A 13,874-nucleotide genomic window follows, 5' to 3' on the forward strand; every position below is an offset into this window, starting at 1 on the left:
CATGGACTCATCAATGGGGTACAATCAGGTGTTCATGTATGAGCCGGACCAAGAAAAAACCGCGTTCATAGTAGGAGGAATCTACTATTATACCCGAATGCCTTTCAGACTGAAAAACGCCGGGGCCACATTTCAGAGGGTAGGGGAGAAGATGTTTGAGAGCAAAATCAAAAAGGGAATGGAAATCTACATAGACGATATGGTAGAGAAGAGTATGACCGAGGAGGAACACCTAGAGGGATTGAGGGAGACGTTCTCTATACTACGGAAATACAAGCTGATGTTGAATCCTGAGAAATGCACCTTTGGGGTGACGTCGAGAAAGTTTTTGGGTTATATCGTCACATACCGCAGAATCGAAGCAAATCCAGACCAGATCAGGGCTTTGGTGGAAATGTCATCACCATAGAATGTGAAAGAGGTCCAGAGGTTGGCAGGGAGAATCGCGGCTCTCAACCGGTTCATTTCAAAGTCTTCAGACAAGTGTAGACCTCTGTACCTACTCTTGCGGAAGACAACCGACTTCCAGTGGACCGAGGCGTGTGAAAAGGCTTTCCAGGAGTTAAAGGTTTATTTGGGAAAAGCCCCAATCCTGTCGCGACCAGGGCAAGGAGAAAAGTTGTATCTCTACTTGGGGGTGTCAGAGTACGCAATCAGCTATGTGTTGATAAGGGTGGTGGACAAGGCAGAAAGGCCGGTGTACTTTCAGAGCAAAACCATGCTTGATGCAGAAACCAGATACAATAGGATCAAAAAATTTGCTTTGGCTTTGGTTTTCTCAGCGTTGAAATTGAAACCTTACTTCGATGCTCACTCAGTAGTGGTGGTGACTAACTTGCCACTCAAACAAGCCTTGAAGGCGGACAAGTCAGGAAGAATGCTGAAATTGGCAGTAATGCTGAGTTCATACGATATAGAGTACCAAATCAGGACAGCGGAGAAGGCACAGGCTATGGCGAATTCCCGCCGAGGGCCTTACGTGGGGGGAAGATATGATTATGGAACGAGAGGGTGATCCCAGTCATGACCCATTCGATCCTTGGGATATGAGGAACGGATGGAGGGTCTTCGAGATGGGTCCACGACCGACACAGGAAGTGGAATTGGGGTGGTATTGGTTACACCAGAAAATAACCGGCTAGAATTGTCGATGAAATTAGGGTTCGCAGCTTTGAATAATGAGTCAGAGTACGAAGCAGTAATAGCAGGATTGGAAATGGCGCTGATTTGGGAGTGAGTGAATTGACGGTGTATTCAGATTCCAACTTGGTAATATGTCAAATGAACGGAGAGTTTGCGGCCCAATGCCCCAGGATGGCGAAGTATTTGGAGGTATTACAGAGAAAGGCTAGCAAATTTACAAAGATCAAATTCACTCATCTTGGCCGCGGCGAAAACAGACACGCCGACGCTTTAGCGTATGTTGCGGCGGTTCTTCCGGGAACCGAGGGCAGAGCCGTTGAAATCAGGGTGCTGAGCAAACCAAGTACATCCGAGGATGAAGGGATTTGGGAAGTCACCGAGGAAGGGTCAGGATGGATGGGACCCATAAAGAGTTTCCTTTCGGGGTCAGAGATCGAGGACAAACGAGAGAGGAAAATAATGGAGCAGATGTCCCAAAGATACACTTTGATAAATGGTGACATGTACAGACGTAATGTCAGCGGTCCATTGTTGAAGTGTTTAGGGCCTCGACAAGCGGAAGAAGTCATGGGTGAGATTCATGAGGGAGATTGCGGAAGCCATTCGGCAGGGAGGACGACGGCGCATCGGTTGTTATCGCAAGGGTATTTTTGGCCGCATATGAAGCGAGACGCAACCGAGTATGCCAAGAGGTGTGAGAAATGTCAAAGATTCTCACTGCTAATACACGCTCCTGCGGAATCCTTGCATAAGGTGTTTAGCCCTTGGCCTTTCGCCATGTGGGCGCTAGACATCGTCGGACCGCTACCCATGGCCAGTGGCAAACGAAGGTTCATGTTGGACGCGACTGACTATTTTACCAAATGGGTAGAAGGTGTGGCATTGCAGCAGGATAAGGAGGAACAAGTCAAGAAATTCCTATGGGAGAACATAATTTGCAGATTTGGGTTGCCGCATACTATAATCGAGGATAGGGGACTCAGTTTACAGGGGGTAAGGTACGTGATTTCCTCCAAGCGTTCAAGGTGAAGCAAGAGTTCTCAGCTCCTTACAATCCGGAGGGGAACGGACAAGCAGAATCCTCTAACAAGACTATAATGGATAATTTGAAGAAAAAATTGGAGGACCGAAAGGGGTCTTGGGCAGACGAATTAAACCAGGTGTTATGGGCATACCGAACCACACTGCGAACGTCTACTCAAGAGTCGCCATTTGCCATGGCATATGGAGTAGAGGCAGTGATTCCTGTGGAGATGGTGGAAGCCACTACTAGAACCAGAGCAGTAGAAGAAGGAGTCAACGAAACTATATTAGCTGCAGAGTTGAACCTTACGGAGGAAAAAAGACACATAGCGCGCATCAGATTGGAACAATACCACAGAAGATTGCAGAGGCAATATGACAAGAGGGTAAAGCCACGGCAGTTCCAGATTGGAGACCGCGTTCTGAGACGAGTGACCCCGACCACCAGAAAGAAGAAAGACAGAAAACTGGGGCCCAACTGGGAGGGGCCCTATAGTGTGGTTGATAGAGGGAGCGTTGGGACCTATCGTTTGCAGACTCCAAAGGGAGAGGACATCGCGAGACCTTGGAACATCATGATGCTGAAGAAGTTTCATGAGTGATGTTGTGTACAGTGTTATTGTAATTAAAGACAAACTCCTAAACCTCCAGAGATTGTTATTCGAGTATATTGTGTTGTTTTATGTTATATGTTTTATCATTGAACAGAGTGCAATTGGGACCAAATGATATGGTGTTTTTATTAGCCACGAACTGATAGAATAACTTACTCGAAAGACGGTTTCCAACTTGCGGGAAAACTGAGCTGCCCTAAACAGCTTCATGGCTGCCAAAGACAACGGAGGGGACTAGCCCTACGCGGACGGAGAGGTCCAAAACCAACGGGGGGCAAAATGAGCTGTCCCCAAACAGCCTCACGGCTGCTAGACACAACGGAGGGGACGAGCCATTCGCGGACGACGAGGTCCAAAACCAACTGGGGGCAAAATGAGTTGTCCCAAACAGCCTCACGGCTGCCAGACACAACGGAGGGGACGAGCCCTTCGCGGATGATGAGGTCCAAAACCAACTGGGGGCAAACTGAGTTGCCCCCAAACAGTCGCACGGCTACCAGAGGCAATGGAGGGGGTGTGCCCTCCGCGGACGATGAGGTCCAAAACCAAAGTGGGAGCAAACGGAGCTGCCCCAAACTAAGTCATTATAGACGGCTAAGCAGAATACAGATAAATAGAGTTGGCGCAAATTGGTAAAACACATTCCAAATGAGAGAACAGCTAAAATACGTCAAGTCAGATGAATGGGGAACAGAGAGTGAGTAACTTAATAGCCCGCTGGGAACACCCAGAAATACGGAACACAGAGTATTAAGACAACTAGTTAGGAAGCAAAAAGTATCGAAACATAAAACAAAATAGTGAACTCCAGGTTACTGCTCCTCAGCCGGTTCTTTTGGAGTGGGATCTTCTGGCACTGCTTTTGTGGGTGAGCCTTCTGATATTTCCACCACCGCGTTATCTGTCGCCTGGAGGGTGCTGAGTTCTTCTTCAAGCAGCGGAGTGGAAGTGGCAGTTGGATCGGCGGCCTGGACAGGAGCAGAAGGTGGCAAGGGAAGGAGTCGCCCAGCTGCAGTGAGCTCATCCATCTGACGTTGGAGTTCTCTATCAATTTTCTTTTTGGCCAAAATGCGGAAGTGATCAGAAGCAGCAGTGAGGGATTGGTCTTATTTTAGCCTGACGGTCGTCAACTGTTGACGAAGAGCCCCTTCCGCAGTCATGTGATCATTGTGGGCCTTCAGAGCTGCGATACGATAATCATCGCGTTCTTTATCCAGCTTAGCATATCGCACTTTCCAACCGTCAGGCCCATGGATCTCTTGCTTCGTCGCTTTCAAAACGTCTAGGGTGTTGGTCAATCCGCAGATGACATAGCCTATATCTAGGCTTAGCTGAACAAAAAAGGGACATGAGATACGTCACAAGAGAAAAATACAAGGCAAAAAGATAATCAAGACGAGTCACACCTTCTCCCACCCAGTGTAGATAGCAGCACGATGTGCGGCAAAGGTTCCAGAGTCGCCATAGGCTTGGTCTCGTGGAAGATGAGGGCTGAAGAATAGTGTGGCGGCCACTGCAGCGTTGTCCAAGGCCGAGTCTCGAGTGGTGACCGGGCGATCCCTAGCTTTGAAGTATGGGTGCCATATTTCGGGCCCAACAGGCAAAGGATCCTTGCCGTGACGGCGTGAAGAAGCCAAAGGCCGTGGTGCTGTAGCAACTAGGTCGAGGGGGGCAACAGGGGCAGCGGTACTTCCCATTGTTTTACATCTCTTAGCAGGTGGACCTTTCACCGTCGAGTCAGTGGGATCATCTTCCGGGTCGCTGTCCCACAGCTGGAGCTTGGAGACATCCATGTTCTGGGTGGGCAGAGGGGAGCCGATAACCGCAAAATCGTCTTCCCAATCAGCAAGGGAAGAATAAGAGCCCGGGACACTTGCCGGGATGGATGAGACAAGTGCAGCGGTAGGAGATGCGTTAGACCGAGCAGCGGTAGCTCTTAGGGCCGCGGCTTGAGAATAAGAGATCTTCTTGGTATAGCCCCTCTTCTTAGTCTTGGGGGGAGAAGGTTTGGGTAATCTCTCTTTGGGGGGAGGCAGACGGTAGAAAGGACCTTGATACTTGCCAAAATCTTTTAGAGTTGGATCAAGGAGAAGAGGAGTGGCTTTATCAAGATCGATGCCAAGAATGTCGCACTAATCATTTCCTAAACTGCGGAGTTTCTAGAAGATTTCAGAATAGACACCGGCGTAGATTTGAGAGTGTGAGTCGGGACTCTAACCTGAGACAAGGAAAGTTAAGCGCGGTATCAATGAGAACAGTAAAAGGACACTTAAGCTAATGAACTACACTTACCGCTCTTGAGAAAGTGTAAATGCCTTAGAGAAACTTCCGGAAGTATGTCTGCTGACAGAAAGTTCCCGGACACATACAAAGGGTAGTCGTGCCAGACTTTATCAGAGGTGGTGATGTTGAGAACGAAAGACTTCTTCCGCGGACGACTACAAAAGGATTGATAGTCTATACTGCCAAACTTGGTACTCTTTTTTATGAAGTAATGGGCAATGATATCGCGGAGTTGGATTTTGGGAGAATTCGTTTTGTTATAAAAGTTGGCAGCGTACATGACGCGCCATAAATTGTCAATACCTTGACATGGCGGAATGTTGAAATGATTGTATACTTCCACATCCAGCAATGACAAGGGAAATCTTAAGCCGGCCACTATTTGACCGACAGTAGCAACCAGGCACACTGGTCGCGGTTCTACAAGATGAGGGAAATGAGTTATTCCAGACACATGTTCTAATATCACATCATCAGGGATGCCATAAGCGGCCTTGACCGCATCCAAGTTGGGTCTGCGGTAGTATGAGGGAGGTGGAGGAAGCTTAAACGATCTCCCAGAGGTAGAGGGGACAGCGGCAGGGCTCGTCAACCGGAGGCCAGGGACACAGACTCATCCGCGATGGAGTTACTAGACCTAGAGGGTGGGGTCTCCGATCTATCAGATCTGACGGCAGAGGAGTTCGATGACTCCGTAGCAGACATAATGCACACAGAACGATAAGTAAGGCAAGAAATGTTACTATTTCCCAATAAGCGATAAGGTTGAGAGATACAAAGGGGGACACAATAAAGCCTAAGGAGCAAGGGGAAGAACTAACTTTGATCGGAAAAAAAAAAAAAAAAAAAAAAAAAAAAAAAAGGAAAGGAACAAACCTGACTTTCAATGCAACTGCGAGCTAAGGAAGAGAAGGCGTAGAGGGCTAGAACAAGAACAAGTAAGAATATCACCAGGGAAAGAGAGCTAACGGAAAGAACGGGCCAGATGGGAGAAGGACAAAAGAGAGGAGATGGGTGCTGAGTTAGAGAGAATGAAAGAGAATGGAAAAATGGAGAGAAGATGAAGTGTTTGAGCGGGATTTGAAGCATCAGGGGCAAGAGGGTAATTTTCTTGGTGATAAAACTCACAAGCCAGAAGAGATGGACCGGAGGATGGGCGCCGCATGGATTTCAAGGAACGAGGAGTCAAGTTCTGCAGGTAATCATGATGCTTGGGGGCGTGCTGAGCACGCATGGGAGGGGACAGAGAAAACACGTGTCAGTTGGGAGGAACACGCACCAACACAAAGAAGCTGAGGGAATAAGGGATCGCGGATCAAGTGAGTGGAGGAAATCTCAGACCCCTGAATAGAATTCTTCACATGGTTCTGGGAACCGAGAGGGGGCATCTGTATCAGCCAAATTCAGGACCAACAAGATGACACGTCTCATGGATCGAGGTAGTATAGGGCAAGAGAGAGGGAGAGCACAGGATCGAGTCCGCGAAATATTAGAAGGACGTGGACTCAAGAGATACATGAAGAAAAGGAGGGTTCATGAGCTATAGTGGATGCAAGTTAGTAAAAGGGACGTCATGAGTAGGGTATCCAGGCCGCGATACCTAAGATGGTAGGTGGGCGGTTAGCGATCGTGGGGAGAGAGAGGTGGAGATCATGGAACCAAAAAGCAGTTAGCGGTTAGAAGATATAAGAGGAGAGAGAGAAAAAAAGGAAGAAAAACAAAGAGAGGGTGAGAAAGAGAGGTTGTAAGATCAGAGATTACATTTTGATTTCAAGGGGTGTAAAATCTGATTATACATATTATCTTGCTCTTCATCATTGGTTCAAGATTTTATTTTCCAAGTTGATGAGGATTTACCACGGCGGGTACCTTTGCACTAGAAAAATTTGCATTAGAAGGAAGTGAAGGAGAAATATGAAACTACTCCTCCCTTCTCATTTCTTGTCAGGGCATCACCAAATTTTTCTCACTTCATGTCAGAGCATCTTATTTTGTAGTTCAGAATTTTGAGGCTCCAACTGGATTTTTTCGCATTTAGCAAGGAAAGTTAGTATCGTTGAGCCCCTGCTTGAGAGCAAATTCTACATTAGTTTGTCATATACAATACTGTGAGCATTTCTCCTTAGATAGGACTCTGACAGCAAACTTTTACTATACACCACTTGAACTTCGGTGATTGGATAATGGGGGGTAAGTGCTATCAGAAGTTGCAACACTACCACAAAATTCTGGTCAACCGTTGGTGGTAGAAATCCCAAAACACACACAACTTTTCTTATGTAAGATAGAATTTGTTTTATGCCAGCATACCAAGCAGAGCTAGAATTCTTATGTAAGGTACCACGTATTAAATTATTGGACGGAACATAAACATAACCCAACAAGAAAAGGTTGATTCCCCAAATTTGCTCAAAAAAAAGTTTGTACCCCATATTCAGATTTCGAATAAAGTTCTTAAATTGCATCCATATACAAGCCCATATTGTGCCCCTCACACAACCCACTCTCCATTTTTGCATAAAGTATTAACATCTCATATAAATATACGAAACACAACATATTTTATTAAACAAACATCCAACAATAAATATTGACCACAAAGTAAAAAACGCCATGAATTTTTCTTCAGACAAATCAGACAGGTGACTCTTCTATTTTTAGAAGTTCAGATTGGATAGACAAATATATATAACTAGAAAGAATTTGGTAAAATCCATATTGGTGGGGGCCAAATTCTTGTTCTACGGCCTTTATACTCCGCCGGTAATGGTAATGGTAGTGTCTGAAAGCACTCATCCTCTAAGTTGAACACACCGTAATCTGAACCTGCAGCTTTCTGGTATTTTGGATTACCAAGTAGCACATGGTCATCAGTGAAATAAATGTGGTTCCCTTTCCATGGACCTGGTAGATCACGAGACGAAAAAGAGAAAGATTCACCCTGACCAAGGAACAACATACGATCTCCTAGACTCATCACTTTAGACCATGTTGGCAAGGAATTCGGATAAACATTCAACTTGAATATACTAAATTTCAAAGTGTTCTTATTTATGCTACCTAATTTAATACCCCGATCAACCATCAGCAATTCACCCGAAGATTCCACCAAATAAACCTTGCCTGAACTACAACTAAATCCATCTGGCGGACCTATGACGAACGTAGGCATTGGAGAAGAAGCCTCAACTTCCGCATTACTTACAATGAACAACCTCCCCAGAATGGATAGAGCATAAAACTTTCCATTGAAGTATATGATATCCTGAAAATGACACAATCCTCCTTCAACATTTTTCCACCCCTCATCGCCAAGTCTACAACAAGCTAACTTATTGCAATCGCGAAAGATAGCCATGGCTAGGCAATTCTTTTCAGTAGGACTCGAAGATAATACAAACTTCTCAATGAAATAGTTTTTCATCTTTGCCAAACTAAAGAATTTACTTGTATCCTTCTGTAGCCATATAGAGCGGACTGAATATTCCATACCAATTCTCTCTGGGTTGTACTCCAAAACATCTGGAAAGGTGGACAAAGGTGGAAGCTGCAATCTAGTTTTGTTACTGGATTTATTAGGTTAATGGAATTGCTGTCATCTAACTGTACTAGCCATCCTTTTGACGATCCTCTCCACAACCCATGTTCAGCCTTGGGTAGTTTCACATTGTGAACCTCACCATTCGCCATAAAAAGATTGAACGCATCACAATCACAATCACAATAAGTATTGCGCATAGGGAACATCAAACCTGGTGATGCACAATGTTGATGTCTTGGTAGTTTTGGTAGAAAAGTTCTCCAAGCCGGGGAAACTGCACGAAGTCGCACATAGTCGGCATGAGAACCGATCCTCGACGCAATCTCGTCTAGCAGATCCTCAGTTAGATCCATCGACCAGTCCATTGATCTAGCAAAGCTTGAATTGACAAAGAATCAAAAGGAACAAACGTTTAAGGTCCAATAAATAATGGCGTATTATAAGTTAACAATATGAGAGGTAACACCGATGCTGTATACTGTAGTTGCAAGACTATAGTTGTTTATATAGAGAAACTAAGCTTTCCTAAGTCTTTTCAAGTTAAGAATCCAAATCCGAAAGCCATATTGTCTAGCCAACCCAAAGAAAGTGATTTCGGACGCAAATAGGAGACAGAAAGTCAGAAACAGGGTGGAAACAGAAAAGAATATTGCAGACCCGTGCACACTTTGTTTCCGTAAACGCCCCTACATAGTTAAGTTTTTAAAGACGTAAAGAATTTAGATTAGATAGGACAGTTTGGTAAATTTGGATTTCACACGGGAAAGGGAGAATAGTCGAAAGTCGTAAACAGAAGCAAAAATAGTATTCCTATAATAAAGACTTTGCAGACCCGTGCGGTCGTGCAGAAGCAGAATTAGAATCTATTTAAGATTTGAGACAGATTTGACAATAATAACGGACCAATGTCTTCTCGCCACGTCGCTTTCTTCTTCTTCTTCCAATCTAACTGCTGGGTTCAAAGTTCAAACCAATTCACTAATGATCAACCCGATCAAATAAATCTGATGAAGACAGTATAATTTCATGAAACATTCGTATTGGCAGTGTTCATATTGTGTTAGATAGTTCCTTTAAATAAAATCAATTGATTCTTGTTTTGGGATTGAGAAGCACAATAATAATAAAAGATGGGTGTTCTTAGTTTGTGTCCATACTCCATACCTGATCTGACACCAACTCACTGCCAACGCAGATCCACGCATGATCCAATCTTTTTGCCTTAAACGCAACTCCTCGCTAACTGAATTTCTTGCGAATTATTTACAAAATAAATGAATAAATAACTCTGCAATGATTTGTAATGAATCCTGAAAGCCTAGTGAGAATCAATAAACCGACTAAATTTCTTGCGGATTATTTACAAAATAAGTAGATAGATCTGTAATGATTTTGAATGAATTCATGATGACCAGTGGTGGTGGTTAGGGCATGGGACTTTTTTTTTTTTTTTTCGATAAACAGTTAGGGACATGGGACTCGTTCTCTCAGAAACAGAAGGAGAGAGATGGTAGCGACGGTGGAAAGTAGGAAAATAATTACGGTTTTTTTTTCTCGATAAATTGGAAAATAATTACGTTGGCTGTTTGTTGTCCTTGTATTTGTATTTCAGCCATCGCGCGGCGTGCCTGTCAATACTCAATACAGCTCGTGGGCATGGTCTTGTCTCTACCTTTGTGTAAAGTGTTATATCAATTGACAAACATGTAGTGGTTTTAGTGCCCGACTATATCGTATTTCACAAAACTGTACTCTAAACTCTGAAAGCCATACTGGATACTGGTGTAGTTTGGATGAACAATTCCAACGCCGGTTGGGACGATTGTCCCTTTTTGGTGTTCTAAAGAGCATTTTTAGGAGAGAAACCAAAAAAACACTAAATTTTTTAACCAAACTAAACACTAAATTAAAAAAACACTAATCAACTTCAAGAGAAACATTAAAGATTCGACATCAAATGACGTGGTTTTGGATAAACCGCCCATATATGGCCTTTTGGTGTTCTAATGCGACTTTTCGCAGAAAATCAAAGCGTCCGAAGTTTAAGCCCACGGTTTTTGAAGCTGCATGGTTTTGCAAAAAATTGCGTGATTGAAGCCCACTGTCTAGCCCAAGCCCATGCGGTGTTATAAAACCGCGAGAGAGATTTGATACAGCACCAAAGCTGAAGCCAAATTTTGGCCGATTTAGTGTTTGATTTGGCGTTTTTTTGGTGTTTTCATCAATATGTGTCTTTCCTGAAGATGAAAAAACACCAAATTATTGCAATAATTTGGTGTTTTGATGCTAAGATAGTATCTCACCTAAAAATGCTCTAAATCGAGATTATAAAATTTATTGTTAGTTAGAAACCACTTTGGTTTGGTTTTAAAAATTGCTTTATATTTTATGTGAATTGTGAGGTACGTTTATCAAACAAAATATATATGTGAATTGTGAGGTACAGCCGTACAGGACGTAGGAAATAATTTAAGCGAAAAAATAAAAAAAATAAATATACGTGGGAAGTAATAAGTGAGAAAAGTCTCGAGTTTCATATAAGTCATGTTTAGCAAAGGATATTGTGAGTGTCTTAGGGGCCATTTGTTTTTGCCTCTTATAATACCTTGAGGTCTTATAACCTCTTATAAGATGTGGCCTAGTGATTTTGGACATTTTTTTGGTTTGTTTTTTGCCTCTTATAAGAGACATTCTACTAGAAATGTCTTATAAGAGGCTCAAATTTTATAAGTGTCAAAATTGGATCTACTTCAATTCTATAAGTCTTATAACTTGAAAAATAACTCAAACACCCCCGTCCATATACCCCTAGCCTCATTTCTCTCTTCTTCCCTTTTCATTATCTTATTCTCCAAATAACTCTATTGCCCTAGCCACCACCAGCTACCACCACTACCACCACCAAACTATTAAAATCACCACCACTACTGCCGCCACTACCACCACCACCATCACCACCACCACTACCATTACCATCATCACCTTCACCACCACTACCACCGTACTATTAAGACTACACCACCACCACCACCGTGCTATTAAGACTAATATCATCACCTCCACTACCACCACCACCACCACTACCACCGTACTATTAAGACTATCACCACCACCACCACCACCACCGTGCTATTAAAACATTCACCACTTCTACTACCACCACTACCACCGTGCTATTAAAACCAATATCATCACCTTTACTACTACCACCACCACCGCCAATTAAAGTAGTTTCCTAAAATCGATATTCTAATTATCAAAATTGATTTGAAACCGAAAATCAAACTATACGTGTCACACCCCGAATTTCGATAAATCAGATAATCTAAATGATATCCGACTCCTCGATATCCGAGATGTGACACCAACCTCAAAACCCAATCTATATCATAACCCTTAATGAATAATAACACATGCGGAAAACAAATATAATAAAATACTCAAAACAATCCACTCATCATTATGAATACTTGTGATCAGAATTAAGTTACAAACTTCTTCACTTAATAATAATACGGGAAAATAAATTAAACATATATCCCCAACAAATTTCCACTACATCTCTGAGGAAAAAATGAAACAACATCTTATTGAAAATAAATGCTAACATCAATCACGAACAGCCCGCCACCTTCTCGAACATCAGCTAACCCTGTCCAGGCTGATCGACTATGTTCATATAAGAACACACCCGATTAGCAAACATGCAAATCGGGTCAACATTATAAATAATGTTGGTATGAGTAGCCTTCGAAAACCATATAGATATACATAAAATTTCATTCTTTACATGGCAGGTAGTTCCTCCATCGAGGCGCCTTAGCTTAAGGTAGTTAGTTCCTTCATAAAGGCACCTTAACTTCTAACTGTGAGTAAATAAGTTATGGCATCCTAATACTTACCGTTATGCAGGCTCTATCGCAGAGTGGGTCCTCTCTGCAAGAATAATTAGTTTAACCCACTCTCCTGCAAGCAATTTGTGATAATCATAGCATAAATTGAAACTTAACTTGCTAACCACACCGAAGGAAAAAATAACATATCAGTAACATTTATCAGGTGTCCCTAGTAACACGTCGTCTCTATGTTTTACCTAGTTTTCCTGGCTACCACAATCGCTACCCAACGCCGAACATGTACATCCACGCATGCCTCCTTACATAATGAACCACTCGTGCGTAATGACTACCCCTCGGCGGGATGCCGCGACAAGGTAAATCCTCACACGGAAGCAATTATGTAAGTAATGCCACTATTCGGCATAAAATATTGCGCATCATCGTTCTATTTTGCGAACGGAAAAATCAAGCCACTATTCGGCTGCGCCAGAAGGGTCGCCCGAAGGCCATTCAGATTAACTGAAACGCCAGAAGGGCCAAATCACATGAGTTGTGGTAGCTAGGTTCTAGGATTTTCGTTACGTAGTTTATTCAAAGATATATATATACACCGTAAAATCTCTCATTCTTCACGTGCCAATATTTACACAAGATCAATGTCAAATCTATATTAGATACTGACAAACAAGTTTATACAAGAGTCACCCACATCCTATCATCGGATGGGTCCATAAATTCCATCTATAACATTTTTGGAAAAAGTCAACAGGTCAACAGTCAACCCAACAATAAGCGGTCCTAACCCGGTGGTCCTTCCACCGGTCCTCACCCAAACCCATATTTAAAAGAGTTCAAACCCCGGTCCTAAGCGACTAGCTAAAACCGGACCGGTTTAACCCCGCCCATAACCGGACTTGGCCCAACTTGAACTTATCTAGACTCAGCGGATCTTAGAACAGGGGAAAATACTATCCGGTCCACTTAACATTCTATGGACCACCCCACACAAACCTGGTAAACCGCCCAACTAATTAATCCTAAGTCCAAAAAACGGCTGACACGGACTGGCTGGATCGCCTCTCATCGGTCATCCTTCGCAAAACGCTCCTTCCAGCCACCCCAAAAACCTTCACACACCACCCAATTCGATCTAAGTTAAAATGGAGTGGGTGAAAACCACATAGCGACTTTACTTCACCACTCAACCACCAATTTTCAGGTTTTACAACACTCCAAAATTTGTTAGATCCGACCACCATCATTGTTCTTGGGAGTTTTGAACCCCACAAACTCTCTACCACCACCATACCTCATTCCAACAACCCTCAATACACCAAAAACGGTTCAAACCACTAAATAAAAACAAAACAATCAAAATTACTCAAGACTTCAAGAATGGTCTAAAATGGCGTTCATGGCGAGGGAGGAGGT

At 43.3% G+C, this 13,874-nt stretch overlaps 1 long non-coding RNA gene across 1 annotated transcript; it reads right to left on the reverse strand.

The window, feature by feature from the left end:
- Window positions 1-7,601: 7,601 nt before the first annotated feature.
- LOC147486394 (uncharacterized) lies at window positions 7,602-9,807 on the reverse strand. Its single transcript, XR_015202595.1, has 2 exons — window positions 9,769-9,807; window positions 7,602-9,608 (listed from the first exon to the last, which is right to left on the reverse strand). It is a non-coding gene; the product is annotated as an uncharacterized LOC147486394 (long non-coding RNA).
- Window positions 9,808-13,874: the final 4,067 nt, after the last annotated feature.

The sequence above is a fragment of the Coptis chinensis genome, chromosome 7 (assembly GCF_015680905.1).
Source record: "Coptis chinensis isolate HL-2020 chromosome 7, ASM1568090v1, whole genome shotgun sequence".
Lineage (NCBI taxonomy): Eukaryota > Viridiplantae > Streptophyta > Magnoliopsida > Ranunculales > Ranunculaceae > Coptis > Coptis chinensis.